General features: G+C 36.9%; 1 long non-coding RNA gene and 1 pseudogene across 1 annotated transcript in view; one reads left to right on the top strand and one right to left on the bottom strand.

The window, feature by feature from the left end:
• Positions 1 to 14,993, top strand: part of LOC145511424 (uncharacterized) — a 138,938-nt gene extending 123,945 nt beyond the window's left edge. Inside the window, exon 3 of the long non-coding RNA XR_014057841.1 lies at positions 11,311 to 14,993. This is a non-coding gene — a long non-coding RNA (uncharacterized LOC145511424). The remainder of the gene's footprint in view (positions 1 to 11,310) is intronic.
• Positions 14,994 to 23,478: 8,485 nt separating this feature from the next.
• LOC145511423 (large ribosomal subunit protein eL22-like) lies at positions 23,479 to 24,112 on the bottom strand (annotated as a pseudogene).
• Positions 24,113 to 27,577: the final 3,465 nt, after the last annotated feature.

Genomic DNA, 27,577 nt, shown 5'->3' with positions numbered 1-27,577 from the left:
CCCTTCAATACTGTAGACTCCTTTCCCTGAGTTGGTATGCCCATGATAAAAAAATGGCTTCTCTAGCTTCTAGTTTATTCCAGAGGCTAATTAGCATGTTTGGGTAAAGGGAACCTTTGGGAGGTTCAGGAAGTTCAGGTCTAATCAGATTCTCTCACCTTGTTTCAGGAATCCATGCCTGTGAACAGGTAGGGGAGAGTCATCTGTTACAAACATAACTGAGAGGTCCACTCTATTATTTGGAGGGAGTTAATTCTCAAGAGAAACAGGACAAAAGTTAGGCAGGTTCTACTGTAGCTAGATAATCCATAAGGTCTCATCCTGCTCTCAAAATTGGATGAATTGTGATGTGGAAAGGAAATGTATTTTTAATGTAATCCAGAGGTTTTCTGGAGAAGGCAATGGCACCCCACTCCAGTACTCTTGCCTGGAAAATCCTATGGACAGAGGAGCCTGGTAGGCTGCAGTCCATGGGGTCGCTAAGGGTCGGACACGACTGAGTGACTTCACCTTCATTTTTCACTTTCATGCATTGGAGAAGGAAATGGCAACCCACTCCAGTGTCTTGCCTGGAGAATCCCAGGGACGAGGGAGCCTGGTGGGCTGCCGTCTATGGGGTCGCACAGAGTCGGACACGACTGAAGCGACTTAGCAGCAGCAGCAGAGGTTTTTCTGCTAAGGAATGGTCTTGGTGATGGATTTCAGAGTGGTGAACAGTTCTTTCTTTATCTTGTCTCAGTAATGGAAATCTAACTACTTACTTCTGGACTCTTTCTCGTTTTATAAAAGGACCTGTGTAGATGTCTGACATGAATCTAGTGAGGAGAGAAGCTTAAAAGGCATTAATATAATAACTTTCCATTTTTTTCAATTGAAATAATTAGCCTTAGGGTAATTATTTGTCTTTGTAAAACTTTTTTTAATCTTCAAAAATATAGCAAGACTTGAATTAAGTATTTTTCTGTATGGTTTGTATTTCTTCTCATTTCCATTGAGTGAAACAATGTAATCTTACAATTTTTTCTCGCATTTGGGACACTGTGTGTGTAGATGAAAGAGAGAGGGAAAGAGAGAAAGAAAGGAGGAGGGAGAAGAACAAGATGAGGAAGAAGAAGAGAGACTCAAGCAAGGGAGGTTGGGCATATATGGTTACTTTTCCACCTACCACAGTATCTTCTCTAGATACTCGGGGACAGCCATGCTCCAGGGTCATTGTCCTGGGATGTTAAATTTCTCATGTTTGGAGCAAGTGTAAGAACCAAGGTTGCTGAAAGGTGAGGGACAATTTTTCGCTGTGGGCAAAAGACCAAAGAGATCTCCTAAGTTTCCTTGGACTGAAAAGTAATAGTACTTGCATATATACTTTGTCCTAGATTATTTTTTTTATAGTAGCTTTAATACTTTAACAGCTTGAAAAACTATTATTATTCTCAAATCACTAAAAAGAACTTACTGAAAAGAAATGATGGGTAGTTTCATCTAAGTTACATAGCTAGCCTATGATAGATCTGGGATGTGAATGTGGACATGCCTGTTTTCAGAGCTGGGGCTCTTTCATCTTATTATCCTGTTTTTACTCTTTAGGATTGAGGTTCAGTGTGAGAGCTCTAGTTCTAGCGTTTTTGAAGTTGCTCTGAGATCTTAGGCAAGTCCCTTAACAGTTCTATGCTTCATTTTCATCAGGTATATTGTCTGCCAAATAGAAATTTATCAAGAAGTATTTAATGAATATAATTGGATATTATCTACATCCAGGGTTATTGTGGGTGATTTGTATATAGAGCATGGGGTTTAGAGTTTGGGCTTGTTTAGTCAACCTACGTGACTCTGGAATTATTTAATTTATTTAAACCTTGGTTTTCTCAATGATACAACAAAGAGTAAAAGAATTAGGTATGAACTATTATGTATAGAATAAGCTACAAGGATATATTGTACAACACAGGGAATATAGCCAATACTCTATAATAGCTATAAATGTAGCATAAACTTTAAAATTGTGAATCACCATCCTGTACATCTATAACTTACATAATATTATACAGCAACTATATTTTAAATAAAACTAAGTTATTGAATTATTATGAAAATTAGAAACATTTAATATATTTAAAAAGAATCTTATTTAAATAATAAAATAAGATAAATACCTTATTTTTTAATATTTTTATTTAATATTTATTAAATATTTAATATAATTAAATTATTAAATAAAATAATTTAAATAAAAAAATAAGAGGGAGAAGGTGAGGGTGGGACGTTCTGGGAGAATAGCATTGAAACATGTATATTATCATACGTGAAAGAGAACACCATTCCATGTTCGATGCATGAGACAAGGGCTCAGGGCCGGGGCAATGGGATGACCCAGAGGGATGGGATGGGGAGGGAGGTGGGTGGGGGGTCCAGGAAGGGGAACACATGTAAACCCGTGGCTGATTCATGTCAATGTATGGCAAAAACTATTACAATATTGTAAAGTAATTAGCCCCCAACTAAAATAAATAAATTTATAAAAAAAAAAAAAAGAATCTAGGCACATAGCAATGCTCTACAGATTTCAACCTTTCACTCTTACAGAAGAGGTTTTATATGGCCAAGGACTCAGGAGCTTTGGGTTCAGAGTTCAGAGTTCTCACTATTACACCCTAAAACTGCCTAGGATTTGGAAATGTTTTGGGTGTTGAAAAAACAAGAGTTTGAACTTAGTTTCAGTCCTTGCTGCAACTCCCACTTCAAGACACACAAAACTCACATTTCTCTGTGTCAGCATCTCATTTCAGGCTTGTAAATAGCTTAAGGGCAAAAAAGATGAAAATTCTGGGTGTCATTAGGAGGCATGTAAAAATTTTCCAGGGTATAACATAAGTTTAATTTTCTAGTTTTCCTTACGCAGACACAGTTCTGTAACCCTGAAGGTTTATGACTTCCTTTTGCTGAGACAGAAATCTGAGTTGGGTTAAGCCAAGAAGAAAGTGAGGGGGAGAAAATTAGCAACAAATTTACTCCTATGATTGGAGTTTGGAAGACATAGTGTTTGTGTATTTGTATAATCCGAATCTACTGATACCTTTTAATGTAGAAAAATGACTGTTTTCCCTCCTACATGCCATAATGTGTAAATAAGTGGGTACTTGGTCACCTTCCTTTAACAGATTATGTGGTGGAAGATTAGTTCACTCTATTATGTAATTACGTAAACTGTTTTAGAATTCAGTTTAGATTTGGGAGTTTTGTTCTGTGAAATGATGGGGATATCTTTTAGTAATTTCCTTTCTATTTTTTTTTGTGTGTATAAATTTGTATTCCTTACCATTACCAATTGGTAGATATCAATCTTCAAGGCCCAACTAATGCCTTTTTATAGAATTTAATTTTGCTTTCCTTTGTCAACATAAAATTTGCCTTCAAAAACTGGCATATATTTAGTGGGATATTAAAAAACTGCTGTTAATTTATGGATAGTCCTGCCAGGCAAGAATTAGCGTTTTCTTTTATTACAAGACCATAAGTCCAGTGGAGTGAAACCATGGGAGAATTAGAATGAAAGATCTTATCAGACTCTGCTGCAGCTATAAAGAAAATGACATCAAGATAGGCATTCTGAAAAACTGAAAGAAAACATAATATATTTTAAAATTTTGTCTATTTAATATCAATATAACACAGTAAGACTCTTACCTTTCACCTATGGACAGTAGATACATATTCTGGACTGAAATATTTAAAAGTGAAAGGTTCTGTGGCTTAAATTTCATGAGAAAAGATTATATTTCAGATCTACTTTTTGAGGACTCTGGCAGCAGAGTTTTTGAAGAATTCCTCTTCAGTCTGAGAGCTGAAGGTGGAGCCCTTGTGCTGTGTCCAAGAGGCATTCTCAGCTTTAACTCTTCTAAGCTTGTTTATGCATTTCTAGAAAAGACACAGGCAAGCAAAAAATTGTGACTGTTTTTTAACTTCTGGATTGCTGCCTTGGGTAGTTTGTGGAGGAGACTGATTTATAGATTTCATGGAACATGGGAAAACCAGCCAGACTCCTATGACCTTTGGAGTTGGAGTTTTGGCAATGACTTGTGTTTTTGACAGTTTCGGGAAGATGGGAGAAAACTTAGTCATTATTCCTTCACATCTTCGTAGGATGTTCTTCCAGAAACATCCTGAAAGGGCTCTTTTACTGTTTGTAAAGCTAAAGGTTTCTACTAGCTGTTCCTTGATCCCCTTTCCCCTTAGAACATTCTGTGAGTCTGAGGTGGTTTTTAAAGTGTTCTGCACCCACATCAGCTTTGAAGAAATGTAACTGCCCAGGTGTGAGGGCAAGGAAAAGAAAGAGGTAAGAAAGGTAACACCTGTCAAATCCCTTTTCTGTGCCCAGAACTTCACAAATGTCTCATTTTCTTTTTAGTGAGAACCCTCACAGGGTTCACAGTAGATATTACCAGCAATCCTTTACAGATGGATATTCTCAAGTTCGGTAACAATAATAAGTAATTTATGAAGTGGCAGAGTGAGACTTGGACCCAGCTCAGAGTTTAGTTTGGGGTATATTTCCACTGAAATCAAAACTTTGTGTACCCCTGCAGCAGAAACTATGGAAACTATGGAAAGTTGTCTTTTTTTCCTTGAATGAATATACATAAGTTAACTTAAAAATATATAGCATGAACTTAAGTTACTTTTTCACCTATCAGTATGGCAAAAGTAATTAATTAGCACATTGTTTTGACAAGGGTGTCACAGAGGAGCCACTTTCATGCTCTGAGAAACTCTTTCTATATTTCACATACTTGAAAAACCTTTAGGCTTTTATATTATTATTTGTAAGTGTCTTTGCCTAGTTTGTTTTTTTTATTAAGTTTTTCCTTAGATGTTGTATCATAGTTATCTTTCCCAATTTGAGATTCTAAAAGAGTTTGCAAATGGTTTCTTCTAACACTTTTATGTTTTATAAAATCCTTCATCTTTTGGGGATTTTATTTAAGTATAAGGGTGGATCCAGTTTTCCAGATAGCTAATCCATTGCCCTTATTGCATAAGCCATCTTTTCCTTACTGATTTAAGAAACTCTTTATTAATACTATATTTTTGCATTCATTTCAGTTCATTTTTACACTGCTGTTTTAATCCATTGATTTGATTATCTCTTCATGTGTTGCTACTACTCTGTTTTAGTAACTGTGGCTTCATCATGTTTTCATGCCTCTTTGGGCCAGTCCCTTTCAGTACTCTGCCTTTTTCCCCCATCATATCTTTTTCATGACTATTTTTGCTTGTTTATTGTTCCCTATAAACTTTGGAGTTAGGCTTACCCTACATTTATAGATTAATTTAAGAAGAAATAACATTTCTATGATGTGTAATCTTCCTATCTAGTAATATGGTATGTAATTATTTGTTCACCTTTTAGATTTTCCTCAAGAATTCAAGGGATTTAAAACTTTTTAAAGTTTTTTTCATTTAAAACATTTTTTATTTAAATCTTATGAATTTCTTGAAATGTTTATTCTTAGATATTTTGTATTTTGATTGTTGTTGACTTTACAGTATTTACTCTTTACTCCATTATTCTTTCAAGGTGGTGGTTTGGAAATATGAAAGTCATAATGTTTCTGTATATTGATTTTATTCCAGCCTACTTAGTTGTTTGGTTTTTTTTTTTTTGGTAACAAATTTTAGATTGAAATCTTAGATTTTTCTGGTTTATAGTTATATCATCTCCAAACTTTAAACAACTGTATATTTTATTTGCACTAACTAGAATATCCAGAAAAATATTCAACAATTGAAATAAGGGGATACATCCATTTTTTTGTATAAATAATTTTCTAACATTTAACCAAGTAGGAAAAGGAGTATGTCAAGGCTATATATTGTCACCCTGCTTATTTAACTTATATGCAGAGTACATCATGAGAAATGCTGGGCTGGAAGAAACACAAGCTGGAATCAAGATTGCCGGGAGAAATATCAATAACCTCAGATATGCAGATGACACCACCCTTATGGCAGAAAGTGAAGAAGAACTAAAGAGCCTCTTGATGAAAGTGAAAGAGGAAAGTGAAAAAGTTGGCTTAAAGCTCAATGTTCAGAAAACTAAGATTATGGCCTCTGGTCCCATCACGTCATGGGAAATAGATGGGGAAACAGTGGAAACAGTGTCAGACTTTATTGTTTTGGGCTCCAAAATCACTGCTGATAGTGATTGCAGCCATGAAATTAAAAGATGCTTACTCCTTGGAAGGAAGGTTATGATCAATCTATATAGCATATTTAAAAGTAGAGACATTACTTTGCCAACAAAGTTCCGTCTAGTCAAGGCTATGGTTTTTCCACTGGTCATGTATGGATGTGAGACTTGGACGGTGAATAGGGCTGAGCGCCGAAGAATGGATGCTTTTGAACTGTGGTGTTGGAGAAGACTCTTGAGAGTCCCTTGGACAGCAAGGAGATCCAACCAGTCCATCCTAAAGGAGATCAGTCCTGGGCGTTCATTGGAAGGACTGATGTTGAAGCTGAAACTCCAATACTTTGGCCACCTCATGCGAAGAGTTGACTCACTGGAAAAGACCCTAATGCTGGGAAGGATTGGGGGCAGGAGGAGAAGGGGACGACAGAGGATGAGATGGTTGGATGGCATCACCGACTCAACGGACATGGGTTTAGGTAAACTCTGGGAGTTGGTGATGGACAGGGAGGCCTAGCGTGCTGCGATTCATGCGGTTGCAAAGAATTGGACATGACTGAGCGACTGAACTGAACTGAACATTTAACCACCTCTCTGTTTCTGGATCCATCCCAATTCATTATGATTTTAAATTATTTTATTATATTGCTGTGCTCATTTTGCTGATAATAATCTTTTATCTTCACAATGAAACTGGTTTGTCATTTTCATTACTCTTATTTGGTTTCATATCAAAATGGTTATTGCTTCATAAAATGGACTGTAAAATTTTTTATCTTTTTCTGTGGTCTGAAGCTGTTTATAACAAAAGAATTAATTGTCTGTCCCTTGAAGGTTTTGGAAAATGAGTACCTAAAACATGGGTGTTTCATTAATTACCTTCTAAATTTCTTGTATGGTAGCTAGTCTGTTAAAGTTTCTTACTGATTTAAGACTCTGTTTTCATAATAGATATTCCAAGAGAACAGTTCATTTAATTTAGAGTTGTTGATTTTTCAGTATGAAGCTGTACAGAATATTCTCTGATCATTATTTTGATGCTAGAATATCACCAGTTTTCGTCTCCAATCAATGAATTGATGTGGCCAGTGGTTATCAATGGCTGTTACATCACAAAAGCAGACAATCAGATCCTGATGGAAGTGATGTTTGAATTTTCTGGGTTTTTTGGATTTGACTGCCAGTTTTTAACAAATGAGAACAAAGAAACGTACTAAATTACACTGCAGGATATAATCAACAAAATCCAGACTATTGGCAAACTGCAGGACAAAAGATAGTTTCTTCAGCAAAAAAAGGAAAAAAAATTACAAGGAAGAAGAGAGAGATAAAAAGAGAAGGGAAACATGCATTAAAAGAGAAAGGGAAAACCTATCAACCCACAGCAATATAGAGATTATTTGGATTCTGTTTCAAGCACACTAAAAAAAATTCTAAGATGACTGGGGAAGTATAAAAACAAAAACCTAAATATTGAAAGCATTATGATGATATGGTGGCTATCTTTAAAAAGAGATAAATTTTAGTGATACACACTGAATATTGACAGATAAAATCATTTGATGTCTGAGATTTGCTTCAAAATCATCTAGGCTGGGGGCAGTGATAGGAGATAGAGATGAAACAAAATTATCCAGGAGTTAGCCATTATTGAGGCTGACCAATGGCTACGAGAGTAATTAGCATACTTTTTCTACTTCTGTACATATTTGAAATTTTCAAAAATCCCCAATTATCTTTGTATTTCTAGCTATGTTCTCCTTTTCATGACTTAATATTGTTCATTTAAAAATTTCCTTCATTTTTTTCCTTGTTAAGATTGCAGAAGTTTGTCTATTTTATTAATCTTTCCAAAGAATCAGTCTTTTTTCATTGCTTCATCAGTCATCTTTAAAGCTTCTCTTATTTTCTAATAATTTCTGATATTTTTCTGATTAATCCTATTTTTCCCCTTTCTTCAGCTTTATTCTAACCATATATCTTAAGGCTGCCCAAGAGAGGAGTGAGGTTTGAGGTGCTGTCCACAATCTTGGACTTGATTATTCTTTCCCCAAAAAGTGTGTGAAGATTAAACTCACCATGCCACACAAAATTTAATACTTATTACTTTCTATGATTTGCCTAAGAAATCATAGTTGCCTAACCAAAGTCATGAAGATATTCTCCTATGTTTTCTCTAAAAGCTTTACTATTTTAGCTTTTGCTTTAGGTCTTTGATGCACCTTGAATTAATTATTTTTTTTAAGAAATTTTTTTTTTTTATGTTGGACTATGCCATCTATGGGGTCGCACAGTGTCGGACACAACTGAAGCGACTTAGCAGCAGCATAGTTGATTTACAGTGTTGTGTTAAGTTCAGGTGGACAGCAAAGTGATTTAGTTATACATATACCTATTTTTTTTCAGATTATTTTCCCATATGGGTTACTATATAATACTGAGTAGAGTTCCTTGTCTTATACAGTAGGCCCTTGTTTATTATCTATTTTATATATAGTAGTGTGTGTAGGTTATACACACCTTCTAGTTTATCTCTCCCTCCCCCTTTCCCCTTTGGTAACCATAACTTTTTTTTCAAAATATGTGAGTCTGTTTCTGTTTTGTAAATGAGTTCATTTGTATCACTTTTTATTCCACATATAAGTGATATCATATGATATTTGTCTTTAACTTCACTTACTATGATAATCTCTATGTCCGTTCACGTTGCTAGAAATGGCATTATTTCCTTCATTTTTTAACGTGAGTAGTATTCCACACCTTCTTCATCTATTCATCCACAGATAAACATTTAGGTCGACTATATGTCTTCAGTTCAGTTCAGTTGCTCAGTCATGTCCAACTCTTCGTGACCCCATGAACCACAGCATGCCAGGCATCTGTCCATCACCAACTCCCAGAGTCCACTCAAACCCATCGAGTCCATCGATTTGATGATGCCATCCAGCCATCTCATCCTCTGTCATCCCCTTCTCCTGCCATCAATCTTTCCCAGCATCAGGGTCTTTTCTTTTTTTTTTTAATTAGTTTATTTTCTATTTTTTAACTTTACAATATTGTATTTGTTTTGCTATACATTTACATGAATCCACCATGGGTGTACATGTTTTCCCCTTCCAGAACCCCCCTTCCCCCTCCCTCCCCATCCCATCCCTCTGGGTTATCCCAGTGCACCAGCCCCGAGCACCCTGTCTCATGCATCAAACCTGGACTGGCGATTCGTTTCACATATGATAATTTACATGCTTCCATGCCATTCTTCCATATCCTCCCGCCCTTGCCCTCTCCCATAGAGTCCATAATACTGTTCTGTTTATCTGTGTCTCTTTTGATGTCTCGCATACAGGGTTATCTTTACTGACTGACTAAATACCATATATATGTATTAGTATACTGTATTGGTGTTTTTCTTTCTGGCTTACTTCACTTTGTATAATAGGCTCCAGTTTCATCCACCTCATTAGAACTGATTCGAATGTATTCTTTTTAATGGCTGAGTAATATTCCATTGTGTATATGTACCACAGCTTCCTTATCCATTCATCTGCTGATGGGCATATAGGCTGCTTCCATGTCCTGGCTATTATAAACAGTGCTGCAATGAACATTGGGGTACACGTGTCTCTTTCAATTCTGGTTTCCTCAGTGTGTATGCCCAGCAGTGGGATTGCTGGGTCATATGGCAGTTCTATTTCCAGTTTTTTGAGGAATCTCCACACTGTTCTCCATAGTGGCTGTACTAGTTTGCATTCCCACCAACAGCGTAAGAGGGTTCCCTTTTCTCCACACCCTCTCCAGCATTTATTGCTTGTAGTCTTTTGGATAGCAGCAATTCTGACTGGTGTGAAATGGTACTTCATTGTGGTTTTGATTTGCATGAATTAATTTTTGTATGTGGTATTAGGTAGCAGTCATGGTTTATTTTTTCCCATGTGGATAGTCAGTTGTTTCATCACCATTTACTGAAAAGATTTTCAATTCTCCATTAGTTTGCCTTGGTTCCTCTGTGAAGTATCCAATAACTATGTAAGTTATGCCAGTACCACCCTAGCTTGGTTACTTAACTTTGTAGTAAGTTTTGAAATTAGGTAGTCAAGTTCTTCGACTGTTCTTTTTATTTTAAAATTGTCTTGTTTATTCTAGGTTATTGAATTTCCATAGCTTGTTAATTTCTACAAAAAAATTCCCATGAAATTTGAACAGGGTTGTATTAAATCTGTACCTCAGTTTGGGAAATATGACATCTAAACTATATTGAGTTTTCCAGTTCATGATTTCATATATATAAAAATAGATACATATAAATTATTCAATATATAATTTTAATTAAAAAATTCCCTCAGCAATGCTTTGTATTTTTTTACCTAGGATTTTGATGTTACTGTGTTAAAATTATTCTTAATTATTTTCTGATTTTCTTTTTTGTTAATTTTATGTATTTATTTGACTGCCCTGGGTCTTGTTGTAGCATGTGGGATCTAGCTCCCTGACCAGGGATCAAACGTGGGCCCCCTGTACTGGGAGCTCAGAGTTTTAGCCACTGGACCACCAGGGAAGTCCCAACTGTGTTTTAATTTTCTAATGCTATTGTAAATATAATTTTAAAAGTCATTTTTAAAATTATTTGAATGCCATGTATGTAAATGCAAATTATTTTTGTCAATTATTCTTATAACATGCAAAATTTTCAAGTTTACGCTTTAGTAGCTGTTTTATAGATTCCTTAGAATTTTCCAAGTAAGCAATTATGTCAGCTGCAAATAGGAGGGACAGTTTTTCTTCTTCTTATCTAATCAGTATGCCCTTTAATTCTTTTACTTGCCTTATTACAGTAGATGGGCTCTCCATTAAATAAATACAGTGAGAATTGCCATTTTTGTCTCAGTCCTTATTTAGTGAGAAAGTGCTCAGTATTTCACCATTCAATATGAGGTCACTTATTGAATTTTCATAGATTCCCTATATCAGATGAAGGAAGTTCTTTTCTCTTCCTAGTTGACTGAGGGTTTTAATCATGAATGGATGTTGTGTGTGTGTGTGTGTTTGTATGTGTGTGTTCAGTAACTTCAGTTGTGTCTGACTCTTTGCAAGCCCATAGACTATAGGCTGCTATGCTTCTCTGTCCACAGGATTTTCCTGGTAAGAATACTGGAGTGGGTTGCCATGCCCGCCTCCAGGGGATCTTCCCAGTCCAGGGATGGAACCCATAACTCCTGTGCAGGCAGATTCTTTACCACTGAGCCACTGGGTAAGCCCATGAATGGGTATTATGTTGTGTCAAATGCTTATTCTTCATCTATTGAAATTATCATATGAATTTTTGTTTTTACTTTGAACATGGTGAATTTTATATATTGATTTTCAAGAGTTAAACCAACCTTACATACCTTAGATAAACCTGTTTGCTAATAGTGTGTTACTCTTTTTATGTATTTCTGAAAATAATTTGACTTAAAAAAGAAGAAATATTGATTTGTGTTTTTCTTTTTTTATCGTCTTTATCAGCTTGCTATTAAGATTACGTTAGCCTCATAAAATAAGAAGTATTTTTGCCTTTTTGATTTATAATAGAGTTAGTATGAGATTTGTGTTATATTTTCCCTAAATGTGTGACAGACTGCATTAGTCAAACTATCTCAGCCTAGAGTTTGGGATGATGTTTAATAATGAATTCAATTATTTTATTTAATAGGAGAATTCATGTTTTCTGTTTTGTTTCAGTCATGGTAAGTTGTCATTTTTTAGGAAGTTTGTTCATCTTAGTTATTAAATTTGCTAGCATAAAATGATTCTTGCTCTTCTTTTGTTATCTAATTAATTCCAGATTTAATGTTCAGTTTTACCTGGAATTTAAAACAAATTCTAACAGGACATATTTTTTTGCTGTAACTTTAAATTTATTTTTGTTTAAATAAACTTTTAATTTTCAAATAGTTTTAGATTTATGGAAAAGTTGCAAAAATATTGTAGAGAGTTCCCATTTACTCTTCACCAAGTTTTTCCTATTATTTACATCTTATATTACTGTAGTACCTTTGTTACTAAGGAACCAACATCAGTTCATTACTACTAACTAATTTCCATACTTTATTCAAATTTTAATAGATTTTTAATACTCCCCTTTTCCTGTTACAGAATCATTCAGGGTACCAATTACATATCTCCTTAACCTTCTCGGGTCTATGATAGTTTCTCAGACTTTCTGTTCTTGTTTATTTGTTTGTTTGGGGGTTTTTGTTTTGTTTTGTGATGGCCTTAACAGTTTTGACATCAAGCTTTTTTTATAGAGTGTCTCTCATTTTGGGTTTGTTTGAAGCTTTTTCCCATGATTAGTATATGGTTGTGGAAGGAAAATCATAGAAATAAAATGCCATTGTCATCATATCGTATCAAGAGAGTGTGCTATCAGCATAACCTATAACTGGTAATGTTAACCTTGATGCACTGGCAGGGGTAGGACTTGTCCCGCTCTCCACTGTGAAGTTGCTTTTTTTATCCTTCCACACTCTTAATCTTTGGAAGCAAGTCACTAAACAGCTCGCATTCAGGGGGTGGGAGTTGAGCCCCACCTCATTGAGGGGGCGGTGTCTACTCAAATTATTTGGAATTCTTCTATAAATCTATCTCTTTTGGAGAGGTTTTTTTCTTGTTTCCTTTACTGTACTGTAAAATGTTTAAAATTCGAATTGTATTATATTGACATCAAATAAAGTTGCCGGATAGTTCCCTACTTCTCCGCATCCCTACTCCCGACCTTCCCTTTATCTCCAATGGAGATTACAAGTTCAGTTATACTGGTGAGCAAAACTAATCAGTTTTGTTGGTTAATATAAATATTGTGTTATTTATGAGAACTTGTTGGCATTTTGCTTTCTTCTTCACATAAGGCTACTGGTCACTAAAATAGGAGTAATTTATTGGCAACACCAGCACTTTAAATCCCAATATGGAAGTTATAAGGCTGCATCGCAGATGATATCATAATGCCTCTTACTCAGAAAACCTTCTCAACTGGGGATGAGTGTTCATGATGTTGGACACATTTATTGAATTTGCAAAGTGTCATGACCGTACTGTTTTTGGTGTGGGTGGAAGCGAGTAATTCTACTTTTGAATCATAGTATAACAATGAAGGCTTTTAAAGAGAAGGAATGAGAATAGCAGGTGCTATTTTGGCACTGAACAAAAATACCCAGGGTAGTCTGCCTGCTGCCATCACAAAGGCATCTGGTGAGAAACACCTGCAGGTACTCTTTTCTACCATTGAAGAACTGGATGTCAGGAAGTCAGACTCTTCCAATGACACATTCTGAAAAGAGAGGGTACAAAGTCTTATGTATTTAGCAAACGTGTATAGTTTTTGAGATAATGGCTTATATCAACTGTCCTCCTCAGGATGATAAATAGTGTAGATATTTTTAATGACATTAATTGTGAAGTATCTTTCACATGAACTCCTTACCACTCTTCAGAAATACATGGTAAAATAAATGATAATAATATTTTGGTTGGTACTCTTTCAAAGTATTTTCCAGTACTATACACAAGTGTGTGTATACTTTTGCAATGCTCTGATCACACTAAATATATTATTTTAGGATAAATATAATGAGCATTTCTTCATAGTCTTAAAAATTCTTCCACAATATAACTTTAATGTTTACAGCATTCCAATGAATGGATGCACTGTAATTTAATGAGTCTCAGATAATGAAACTGTCACAAACAGTGCTAATGAACTCATCTGAGAGTCGTCTTTGGCATACCACTGATGACTTCTTTAGAGCAAAGTTTCTCAAACCTGGCACTGTTGACTTTGGGAAGGAGACCTCTTTGTTTTAGGGGACTGTCTGGTGCATTTTAATATGTTGGGCAGCATCCCTGGCCTCTATCCACTGGATGCCAGCAGCACTTCCACTCCCTGTTGTGACAGACAAAACTGTTTCCACACATTGCCACATGTCCCATGGGAGCCAAAATTTCTCACCCATAAAAACCACTGCCTCAGAGATAGTTCTTTGAAGAAGAATTTATCACATAAATGATATGCACAATTGTATTTATTTGTCTGTTGACTATACTGGCTCTTTGTTGCTGCATGCAGTCTTTCTTTAGTTGTAGCGACCTGGGGCTACTCTCAAGTTGTGCTGCATGGATTTAGTTGCCCCACAGCATGTGGAATCTTCCTAGACCAGGGGTTGAACCTTTGTCCCCTGCATTGACAGGTGAATACTTATCCACTAGACCACCAGGGAAGTCCGTTATGCACAACTTAACATTAAAAAAAATCTACGTGGTTTTATTTTCAGTTTAAAGAAAGTAATATGATCTACAGAGACAACTTAAAAATTTGTGGAAAACTTTTTCCCTGAACCTCTCCTACCAAAGTTCTTAGAGTTTACTGTGCCCAGGGATGAATGCATCAGGGTCCTATTCTCCTTTAGTTGCAGGAAAATCACTTTATGTAGCAAGAGAGTAATTGAGGGAATTCCCTGGTGGTCCAGTGTTTAAGGGTTTCCCTCATAGCTCAGTTGGTAAAGAATTCGCCCGCAATGCAGGAGAGCCGGTTCAATTCCTGGGTCGGGAAGATCCCCTGGAGAAGGGAAAGGCTACCCACTCTGGTATTCTGGCCTGGAGAATGCCATGGACTGTATAGTCCATGGGGTCGCAAAGAGTCAAACACGACTGAGCGACTTTCACTTTCACTTTCCAGTGTTTAAGGCTCCTCTCACTGCCAAGGGCCCAAGGTTCAATCCCTGGTTGGGGAACTAAGATCCCAAAAACACAAAAGCAAACAAACAAAAAACAGAGTGATAGAACTGTGAGATAGTAGAGAGAGGTTCCAACCCTCAAACTGCTTCTCATGTACATATAGTATGTATACACGTTTTTGACCCCTGGTGTTTCCTTTTCTAGGCATTAAAGAGGACTAGTGTTTAGATATTGAAATCAGTTAAACCAGATTCTGATACTATCCTTTACCAGTTTCTAACTAGCTGATCTTGGGCCAGTTTAATCCTCTTTCTGTGTCTGTAAAGGATATACCATAAAGAGTTGTTGAGAAAATTAAATATGAGATGTTTTAAATCTTGGCACCTAGAAAGCATCTATTAAATATTATACTCTCCCCTGATTCACAACAAATTAGGTAGAATTATTTATTTTCTCAATTAAATAATATACTCCTAGTCCATCTGAGGAGGCATTTCAGCTGAAAGCATGTCCTGAAACTTTTTCATTGGTATAATAACTCATTGTTATATTGAGTGATAGTATGAATGTAAATTTCTTAATTATATATGAGACACCATGATAGCTGCTATTTGAGTTACTTGGAATAGTATCTCATTGGGTGAGTGTGGGAAGAAAATACTAGATGCTTGATTTTCTATATATTTTAAATTTTATACATTTTAATTTCTACTTTTATATTTGCTAATGTTTTAAATTATTAGTACAATGGTGTAATTATATGATCTATAAATAAGTAAAAATATGTTGAGGATGCTTATTCAAGCTTTTTTTACCACTGGCTTATGAAATCAACTTCTACTTTGGAGATGACTGACCTGGAAGTTAGCTCTTCACTCTCTTTACTGTTTCTGTGATTTGGAATGGAGGAAAGGAGTCATAAATCTCACTGCTTGTCAGAATCCCCACAATTCACAGACGGTTATTTCAACATCATTATGCATAAAGTTTCATCATTCTTGTGGTTTTCAATAACAGTCAAGGCATGTTTTAAGTGTTCCCACCCAGTATTTCTTTCAAGATTGATTGAAGTAGGCAGCAGGATGAAGCATTTTCCTATGTCACTGATAGTACCTGGGAACATTTTATTTCCCTCTGTTTTGAAAATGGAAAATAAAATACCACCTTTCTCTTTTGAAAAAACGTAAGCTAGGTATTAGGGGACTGCTGCTGCTGGTATGTCCAAATTAAATCATCTCCCTGTGCTGGTTTTCTTCAATTCTCTCTGGAAATAAGGATATCTAAAAGATAATGGAGGCATATGGTAAGATTGGTGGCATGTAAAATGATGTCAGGGTTCAGAAGGTGTCGGAAAGGAGTGAGTTGTGTGTATGTGTGTGTGTACATTCACACTCATGTTCGAATGGGAAAACCAACAGCCATGGGTTCCTGATGTCTGACAGTTTCTTTATGCTGGACATTCATGTCATCTATATTCACCCTCATATAACCAAGACATTGGAGAAGAGAATTTCTTGCCCTTCTCATGGTAAAAATTTTCAAAAGTTTTCAAATTTTCGATGAAAAGTTAAGGTCCCCTGTTGTATCCGACACTGACCCTCCTCCCACTCCACAGACTATCATTTTTTGTGTGTATTTTGTGAGTACATCCAGAAATTTATATGTATACAAGGAAAAAATATGTATACAACCTTTTCACAAATAGAATCATAATGTGAAAATGGAATCATGTTATAGATTTGTTATCAAACTGCTTCTCCTCACTCTGTAATAAAATTGGGCTATTTTCCATATCAGTATCTATATAGATTCACCCTATTTTTTCTAAAGGTTTCATGACATTCTATTGCATGGATTTACTATAATAAATGTAGCTACTTATTCAACACTGTGATATTTTTTGAATATGTCTGTGAGCATTTTTGTAGAAATACATTTATAGAAATGGAATTATTGGCTCAAAGTGTATGCATGTTTAAAATTTAAATCCATCAAGAGTGCATCAGTTTACCTACTGACAAATAAGACGTTTAAAAAAATTCATAGTATTCAAATTTTATGGGCAAAAAAGGCATTTAATTTTTCTCTTAATTTTTCCTTTTAAATATTGAGTAATATTGAGCATCTCAAAGAGTTGATTTGTAAACATGACTGAGGTTAGGGCTCTTTCTGTTGTATTGGTTGCATCCTAAATTATTTCTGTACTTAGGGTTTTCCAAGAAGCCAGAGTAGAGACTGCAGGGGTTTGAATGAACTTTGATTGCTTCACCAAGCAGGCTGATCACTGAGGAAACACCAGAAGCTTCACTGGAGTGATTCATCTCCCAAATCCAACAGAGGTAATAGAATAACTTATGTCACACAGCCTTGTGGCTGTTTAGCTGGATGTGTGAGATTAATGGTGCCCACTTTCTCTGCTGGATTTTGCTTTGGGAAAAAGAGTTATTGGCTAGACCTCACATTACAGTGCAATCAGGGGCTTTGGGACCTGATTTCCAATACTCAGAAGAAAAAAGAAAGATCGTTTAACATCGTGGCCTCAGGTAACAATACCTACTCCATGGAGTTGCATCAGGCATCCAGTTCTATGGGGATATAGTACTGTTCACTGCATTAACTATCCATCCTATTGTTTCATTATTTTCTGGGGCCTTCCTTTGTATTGGATGGTGAAAAGCTTGTGGCTAGAGATAAGCAAGGTGGCAGTTTTAAGAGGCACATGAAAGAAAAATGTGACCGGTCATGCATGTGAGTAATTAGATATAAAATGTGTAGTAAAGCTTTATATATGTAGTATTACCTGGATTGGACTCATGTGCTATAATTATGATTTTAAATTTATTACTATCTTTTTCATGAAATTCAGCTAGTCTGATTAATTTATATTCTCTGAACATTTCTTGTTTTACTCTTTCATCAGGTTTCACTCTTAAAATTCACTGCATAGTCTCCACAGACAAGAAGTAAAGGTTCTGCATTGCTACAGCCTCTCAGTTAAAAGATAGGGAATCCACATTTCCCCATATTTTACTGTTAGGCTGCCAGTATGTTTTATAGTCTCCCACATGCTTTTCTTTTCTCAAAGACATTTTCAAGTTTAATAATGTATTTTTTTTTAAGTCAGATAATTTTCAGGTAATAATAAAATTCTGGAATCCTGCAGACTTTAAAAGAAATACAAAAAATTAAAAAAACTCACATACTCAGCCATTTAACACGACTATCTAAAAATTACATTAAGTTGCATTATTATGGAATTGCTGCTGCTGCTGCTGCTAAGTCACTTCAGTCATGTCCGACTCTGTGCGACCCCATAGACGGCAGCCCACCAGGCTCCCCTGTCACTGAGATTCTCCAGGCAAGAACACTGGAGTAGGTTGTCATTTTCTTCTCCAGTGCATGAGAGTGAAAAGTGAAAGTGAAGTCGCTCAGTTGTGTCTAACTCTTGGCGACCCCATGGACTGCAGCCTACCAGGCTCCTCCGTCCATAGGATTTTCCAGGCAAGAGTACTGGAGTGGGTTACCATTGCCTTCTCTGATGGAATTGCTAATATTACCTAATTTTAAAAGCATTAAAATAAACTTCTTTGGAAGTGATTTTATTTACTAAGAAAAAAACACAAGGCAAAATAAGGCATATATCTATATGGGTTTAAAATTGAAGTCTATTTTATGCAAAATGGAACATTTAAAATAATCTGAACAGGGAAATTTTTTCCCACATAAATATCTTATAACTTTGTGCTGTGTAGTATGGGAGTTTTTCCTGGTAATTTGTGGTTTTGAGACATATAACTCATAGTTAAAACATACCAACTTGAAGGTTTCTTAGCTTTCATTATGAGGGTACCATGACCAAAGCAAATCACGTGTCTCACAGTATTCTTTGTACTGCATATACTTCTGTCAAATGGAGTAACCTACTTCAAAAGTTATTGTGAAAGAAACCTGAGAAAGAATAAATTGTGTGTAGTTGTGGTAAAGAATAAGCTCTTACTGATCAGTTAGAAAATAGCAAAGACATTCACTCTCTGTGCCTGGATAATCAGTGGTGGGTTAGTAATATTATTTTGTACAGGAAAGAATATTTGTTAAATGTATTAAGTTGTTCTTTACTGAAGGACATAGGAACATTGCATAATCTTTAACTCCTGCCAGAGAGGCTTTGTCACTGGGTAGAACCATTTTTTATCGTCTATTCATGTATTTAATCAGCATTTACTGAAGCTCAGTTTTTCTTATGCATTCTGCTATGTACAGAATTTGGGGTGGGCCACGTTAGTGGTAAAAAATCAGTAAAGCACACTGCCTTAAGGATTGACAAGCTTGAGGATGGGAGAGTATAAAGAAACAATCATGTGAATAATAAATGATAATACAAAGAAGAATCAGAAGTAGTCCTCAAAGGTAAAAATGACATAATAATACAAGCTGATGTTAGCATAGTGTTTGCTAATTGCCCATCGTTAGCCAAGGAGCTGACTCTGTGCAGCGGGTGTTAGTCATTTCCCCAGCATCCATTCCCTTCTCCATCATCTCATATTTAATGTACAGTTAATAGGCACATAAATACTTTCCAGTATTTGTAATCTCTTCTCTATGCTACAGTGATTGGTCCATTTGAGCAGGTCTGAGCCAATTAGTAATTCCTCTGCTTCAGGCATTGGCTCAGGAATGGAGTTGTTATTCACATCTGGACAATGGGACCTGAGAGATTTCCTGAGAATGTCTGGAAAAGTTCTCCATTACTATGCTGGGAGAGCTTTTGGAAATGATCATTTTCTTAACTTTTTTGGCTTTGAATGAGTAAGTCTATAACCCAATCTTAGTCTATTATAGCCATGAGGGAGAACTAGCCTTAAACTGAATCTGACAGTTAGAAGACAGAACAGAGGGAGAGATATAATATACTTGCTCTGTGGCTGAACCACTGAATCAATCCCAGCCTGAAGCCTTATCTTTGCTCTGGACTTTGAGGAAAATGAACCAATAAAATACTTGTTTCTTATGCTAGTCAGAGTTGGGTTTTCTCTTACCTTCAAACAGTCTAAATTATGCGAAGGAGATTTCTTTTTCTGTCTTGGTATAACAGCCTTGTGAAATAGGCGATATTATTGTTATTCTATGGATGAGAAAGTTGAGGCCTGGAAAGGTTCGTTAGCTTGCCCTGAACCACAGAAGCAGTAAATGGTAAAGCCAGGACTTTGCCTGTGGGGTTTAATCCAGACACCAAATTCTTAAAGTACCACACCCTGTTGCTTTCTGTGCTTTGGGGTTGTAGAAAGAATGCAGTCATGTTGTAGGAAAAGTGATCAGTGCTGGAAGCATTGGCTCAGGACCTGTAGGTGAAACTTAAATCAGCAAGAGATGGAAGTGAAAATGGAACTGTAGCAGCTTTGGAGTAGAGGAGACAGAGTGGCAGTGGCCAGGGTCTAGTGCAGTCCTGGGTAATCTCTCAGTGCGGGGGAGGGGACAGGACCTACAGGGAAGCCTGGAGGTCCCCCAGAGGTTAGAAGACAAAGAGGGAGATCAGAGGAGGATGGTGTGACCAGAGGGAGGAAGTACAAAGGAGGGCGGAGTCCTGGAATGAAAATGGTGAATCAGCAGAAGCAGCAGAAACACTGAGATTGATCCTGATCTGTTTCTTGCTCCTAAAACTTGGGGAAGATGGAACTAGGGGTGGATTAGAGGGTAAACATGACATCACCAGCATCTGTGTACACGAGAGCTCAGTGTTATGATTATCTGGGAAAAGCCAGGTTTTAGTTTAGGAGAGAAGGTAGAAGAGGTGTTGCCAGAAGGGATGAGTGAGAATCCATGTCCAAGGGTTTAAAAGAGCCCAGTGAAGGGTTCCTAGAGGAATGCAGGGGAGGTGGGGAGGATAACTGAGTGGAGAAAACACAAGCGTGAGAAGGCTGGCAGGCTGGAGGCAGCTGTATTTTGGTCAATGTATCTGAAGAACAAGGTGTGGAGTTGTGGGAAAAAGTAAGACAGCTTCCCAGGTTGCATTTACATTGTGGACTCTGCAATTCTAACTCCCAGGGCATCACGTCCTGCTGGCAGAAGGGAACCAAGGTAGCTATGGCAACCTGACAAACCTCAAATAATATTAATATTCACAAACATCTGAAGGCTGCGATCTTTTAAAAACAACAATAACACCAGCAATGGCAGCAGCAACAACAACAGCCATAGTAATTTGTAACTCTCCCCTCTGGAGAAGCAAAGAGGTGCATATATTATTTTTTAATAATCAGTCACAAACTAACTAATTGCTGCAATCCTTAAACCTGTTTTTCCCTCCAGCTTGTCATTTTCTTCAGATGTCAAAACATGTAAAATAAATGGCCTATATTTCCTTCAGATGTTTGTCGATAATAATTGTTCTCTTAGAGAATTAAAAATTATGTGTCTGACAGCAAAGTCTCCTTTCTGTGTTGCAACTCTAAAAGTCTCCTTCTGCCTTCAAATTTCTGTTCAAGATTTTTAGATTCTGCCTTGGTCCTTTTCTGAATATTAAAAATACACATTGCTGGTCTCTGCCTTAGAGATATAAATTTATTAGGGTTGGAGTGGGGCCCAGAAATCTGCATTTTAAATTATCTCCCTGGCTCATTCTTAAGCAGAGATACTAGGTAAGCCTGTGAGAAATAGCTCAGTCTTTTTGGCAGGCTGGGGGCTGGAGCAAAGTATAGAGAGGTATCCATCTCTGCTCTGAAAGTTTAGTTCTCTTTCCTAATTCTCGTTTCTCTCTTCTTCACCACAAACCTTTGGTCTTTGAGATACAAAGCTACAGAAAAAAACTCAGGCACTGGAATGATGTCTGGATTTGAATCCTAGGTGCTGCATCTGCTGAAGGTAAACTCTTGACCACAGGCATATAAACTCATTCTGACTCAGTTTCTCCATCTGTGAAATGGCCCTATGATGATGGTGTTCAGAGAGTACCTGACTTAATATCTTGCAAATAGTAAGTGCTCAGACATTACTGTTACTATGAACTTCGTTTTTACTTGGCACTGCCAGCACCAAAGTGTTAACTTCAATTCAGTTCAGTTCAGTTGTTCAGCTGTGTCCGACTATTTGCATCCCCATGGACTGTAGCATGCCAGGCTTCCCTGTCCTTCAATAACTCCCAGAGCTTGCTCAACCTCATGTCCATCAAGTCGGTGATGCCATCCAACCATCTCATCCTCTGTTGTCCCCTTCTCCTCCTGCCTTTATTCTTTCCCAGCATCAGGGTCTTTTCCAGTGAGTCAGTTCTTTGCATCAGGTGGCAGAAGTATTGGAGCTTCAGCTTCAGCTTCAGTTCTTCCAATGAATATTCAGGACTGATTTCCTTTAGGATTGAGTGGTTTGATCTCCTTGCAATACAAGGGACTCTCATGAGTCTTCTCCAACATCACGGTTCAAAAGCATCAGTTCTTTGGCTCTCAGCCTACTTTGTGGTATAATTCTCACATCCATACATGACTAGTGGAAAAACCATATCTTTGACTAGATGGGCTTTTGCTGGCAAAGTAATGTCTCTGCTTTTTAATATGTTATGTAGGTTGGTCATAGCTTTTATTCAAAGGAGTAAATGACTTTTAATTTTGTGGCTGCAGTCAGCATCTGCTAGTGTTAGCTTATGGAGGTTTATATGTGATCATGCTCATGTTAAGATAGTTTTTATGTTCTTTTACTCCCACTTTTCCCTTTCTTCTTGGCTCTGAAGGCCCATTGGTGAGTTGCTGAGCCCTGTCATGGAAGGAGAAAGAGGAATGCTGTGAGACTGACAGCAGAGCAAAGGGCATGCAGGTGGTGAGGCTACCAGAAGGCTCTGATCCTTCCCAGGGTGCTGACGATGACAGGCTCAAGGTGAGATAAAGGTACGGTGTCTGGGCATTTGTGTTGCCTGTTGGGCTCACTGAGCAGAGCAAGCAGAGACTGTGATCTGTTTCATTTCTGCCTTTCCTTCTGGAAAAGTTGATAAGGTCAGGTAGTGTAAGGACAGAGTTTAGAGAAGGATTTTCTTGTTAGCTGTACCCTCTGTGTACTGTAGTCCTAGGGACTTGGTGCAATGGTGGCGAGCTAAGGCACACTGTAGGTTCTATGTGTACTGGTGTGCCTTCCACCAAATCTGTTACCCATCCCGTGTTTTGGCGTGATGGAGTTTCCAGTTTCAGACTGATCACTGAACAGGATCAATGGATGGGAGCAAAGAATTTAATTCTCAACTTCTGTTGGAGGAGGTCATTGAGAGGATGTGATTGCCTTTTGACATGTGAACTGGACCCAGACACTTGGAGGCTCTTCATTCCTACCCCTGTCCTTGGAACATACACTCTGCCCACTGCTGGCACAGCCAGAGTCATTCAGGGATGCATTCTTGAGAGAGCAAGTCTATGTGGTTGAGACCATCCTGACCGAGTATGGGAATCCTGTTAACGCCTCTACATAAGCTCTATGTAAGCAGGTGCAGAGAGCTACTCATCTTGCAGTCCCTTAAGACAAATCTTCTCTGTAAGTTCCCTTGGGTGTTTTTTTTTGTTGTTGTTGATAAATTTTATTTAAGAATTTATCCAAATATTCCAGATTGAGTTTTAATCCTCATCTTCTTCCTCTTCTTCATCTTCATTAATGAGGAAACAACACAGTTTATAACTTTGCCATTAGCTACTACGTGTAACAAATCATGTAGATTATCCTTATTCAAACAGTTTTTGGTAAGATATTTCAAATACCTTTTGGACAACAGCACTTCAGAAGTTCCAGTGATCTTGCTCTTGCTTCTTCTTTTTTTTCTTCTTGCTTCTTTTGATTGTTACGACATCGCTGCCCAGATTGTCTGCTTTTCCGTTCACTTTGATCCTCTCCTGAAGAAACTGCTCAAAACTGGTGACATCCATGTTTCCATCTTCTCTACAGGGTGGGTACGCTAAGTGCTAAGTCACTTCAGTTGTGTCTGACTCTTTGCAACCCCATGGACTATAGCCTGCCAGGCTCCTCTGTCCATGGGATTCTCCGTCAAGAATACTGGACTGGGTTGCCATTTCCTTTTCCAGGGGATCTTCCCGACCCAGGGATCAAACCCACATTTCTTAAGTCTCCTACATTGGCAGGCAGCTTCTTTACCACTAGCGCCACCTGGGAAGCTGGGTACAGTCCAGAGTAAACTTCAGGACCTGCTTCTTTTTTTTGCCTCACTTTCACCACAAGCTTTTTCATAGGTGCCATGGCAGCAGTGGAGGCAGAAAGGGCTCCCTTGCTTATTTTAACAGCTGCCTACCATCTGGAGTGATCTGCCTGTTTCTTTGGTCTATCTGTCCCCTCCTTATATGAGGGACAGTTTGTGAATCAACAGTTTGGATCATGAATCCTCAAAAGAGATTTTTTGAGGGGAAATTCCTAATTATTTCTTAAGGCCACAATACTAAGGGGCTTTAATTGTTTTGCCGTAGATTGCAAACCGGCATGTATGGGCCAAATGAATTCTTGAAAAATTTTTGCTTTTTTTAACAGCACTGTTTGTAAAAAAAGAATGTCATGAATGTAAACAAACCAATAATCAAACAAAAGCAATATGACACTTCACCTAAAAATCCGTATTTCTGGCTTTTCTTGAAGAAATCCACACATGGCAATATTGGCCAAGAAGCAGGGGACACATGCAGTAATTTGTCAGAGTTCCTACCTGGTCATTCCGTTTCAGCCTCTACTTAGTGGCATTGTAATTTGTGACCTCAAACTTGAGAGCAAAAGCTGTGGCCTCAGACTGCCGGTCTTGAGTACCCACTCCTCCTGTTATCGTATGTAACTCTGGGTGAGCTGGTTAACCCTCTTTGTATTGTTTTCTCATCTGCAGTATAGGGGTGATGGTAGTAGTATCTACAGTATCAGATTGTTAAGCAAATTATATTAAGAGAGGTGAGAGAGCTAAAATGCATGTAAAGACTGTAGACCATTGTCAGTGCCAATGGTAGTTCACTGCTGTGATCCTTATCATTGTTAGTTGCTTCATTAACAACCTATGCTGACACCTGTGGAGAGATCTCAAAGAGAAGATAAATTTTTACCAATTAAACAATTGAAGATTTTATGGCTATTGTGTTCTGCTACATAGGAGGATATTTAAAAAATACTCCCTACTGAGTATCATTGCTTCCTGAATGAAGACAAGAATGAAATGAAAGAAAATAATATAGGGTATTAATCCATTTATTATGACAAATTTCAAAAATACAAAAATTAAAAGAATTGTCAAATAAGCATTTATTTAACTTTAACCTAGATTTAGCAGGTAACATTGTATCACATTTACTGCTTCTCTTCCTTTCTCTCAGTATTTTTTATTTTATTTAATCTGTAGAAATCAACTCTTCATCCTAAATCTTTTTGAGTGAATCTCTTGTACTACTGTTGTTTTACCTAAGAAAAAAGTCCTGAATTCTATATATCTATGTAATCCATAGATAAATTTCCTCAATGTCCTACAATTATATGATTTTTAAAAGAAGGGTCCAGTGAATGGTCACACATTGTAATGGCTTTTCAGTCTTTTTATTCTAAAGAAATTCATTTTTTAAAAAACTGAAGTATAACTGACATGAAAGTATACACATTAAACTGTACAATTTGGTAAATTTAAAAGTTTGGACTTGTTTACACTGTGAAACTGTCACCGCAATCAAGACAGTGAACATACACATCATCCTTCAAGCTTCATTCCCCTCTCTAATCTTTCCCTTTTGTCCTCTCTTTGCTTGCCTTTCTTACCCCCAGGCAGCAACTGATGTTTTTGTCACTAGAGATTAGTGACATTTTCTCACATTTTATATAAATGGAGTCATACAGTAGGTACCATTTTGTGTCTGACTTCAGCATCATTAATTTGAGATTCCTCCATGTTTTTTGCATATATTAGTAGTTCATTCTTTTATTGCTGCATAGCATTCCATTTTGTGGGTCTATCAATTGCAAGTCATTTATCCATTTACTTGTTTGTGGACACCTGGGTTGTTTGTGTGTTTTGATTATATCAAATAAAGTTGCTGGGAATATTTGTGCGCCAGTCTCTGTATGGACATATTCTTTTTTTTGGTCTTGGATATATTTCTAGGATTGAAATGGCCAAATTGTGTCGCAGATGTGTATTTAATCTTTGAAGAAATTGCAAAACAGTTTTCCAAGGTGGTTGTACTATTTTACATTTTCAATAGCAGTGTATGAGCGTTCCTATTCCTCTTTGCCAACACTTTGTAAAATAAGTTTTTATAAATTTTAGCTGTTTAATAGATGTGCTTCTATTTTATTTATTTAAAAACTTTTTTTGATGTGTGTGGTTGTTTCTCATGACATTGACTTTTGAAGAGTCCAAGAAGGTTATCCTGTGGAACAGTCTACATTCAGGAGGTTTTGAAAGTGTTTTAAAGGATCCTATATTGATCCCTTCTATTTCGCAACTTTGAGGGACAGTCACTTTGTTAAATTCTCCAGTTGTTAACTCCCGGTGAGAATGGATGTAGGTGTGAGGGATTTGGTCATGGCATAATACTGAGAATTTGTCTTGTGAACATTTATCCTGGGAAAATCAATATTAAATCCTTTTTTATTCTGATCCTATAGGAAAGCTCACAATTCATCCGGCTTTAGATTTCATTGTAGAAGTGGACTATCTTGACTAGCATCCCAACATTGCTTGAATTGTATTTTTATATGACAGCCTTTATTCCTTAAGTTACATAACTACAATTAACTTCTAAAGCAGAAATAGTTACTTTTGTCTTAAGACTTTCCTCTTCTTCCCAAAGAAAATTAAAAAAAATAAATAATATTGAAAAGGGCTAGAATATCATCTGCTTATTTCCTTACATTTTGGATCCTGTTTGGGGAAATAAAAACTGGATTGTGAACTGTCTGACTACATGTATATACCTTCTTTTTGACTAGTTCATCTAGTAAGGGCAACCCAACTGTCTGGCATGAGTGAATGCACTTCAGAAACATTTCTTCATGTTGTAGGGTCCTTGGGATTATAACCCTTCCTCATTTAAAAAATGTTTTTGAAAATGTATTTTGGAATTATTAAAAAATAATATTGCAAAATTCAGACTTAAATTGAAGAAAGTAAGGAAAACCAGAAGGCCATTCAGGTATAAACTAAATCAAATCCCTTACGATTATGCAGTGGAAGTGACAAATAGATTCAAGGGATTAGGTCTAATAGAGTGCCTGAAGAACTATGGATGGAAGTTCATAACATTGTATAGGAGGCGGTGATAAAAACCATCCCCAGGAAAAAGAAATGCAAAAAGGCAAAATGGTAGTCTGTAGAGGCCTTACAAATAGCTGAGAAAAGAAGAGAAGCTAAAGGCAAAGGAGAAAAGGAAAGATGTACCTGTCTGAATGCAGATTTCCAAAGAATAACAAGGAGAGATAAGAAAGTCTTCCTAAGTGATCAATACAAAGAAATAGGGGAAAACAATAGAATGGGAAAGAACTAGAGATCTCTTCAAGAAAGTTAGAGATACCAAGGGAACATTTCATGCAAAGGTGGGCTCAATAAAGGATAGAAATGGTATGGACCTAACAAAAGCAGAAGACATTAAGAAGTAGCAAGAATTCACATCAGAGCTATACAAAAAAGATCTTCATGACCCAGATAATCACGTTGTTGTGCTCACTCACCTAGAGCCAGATGTC

The sequence above is a fragment of the Giraffa tippelskirchi genome, chromosome 6 (assembly GCF_054371585.1).
Source record: "Giraffa tippelskirchi isolate mGirTip1 chromosome 6, T2T-mGirTip1v1.2.pri, whole genome shotgun sequence".
Classification (NCBI taxonomy): Eukaryota; Metazoa; Chordata; class Mammalia; order Artiodactyla; family Giraffidae; genus Giraffa; species Giraffa tippelskirchi.
This window is presented reverse-complemented; position numbering and strand designations above follow the sequence as displayed.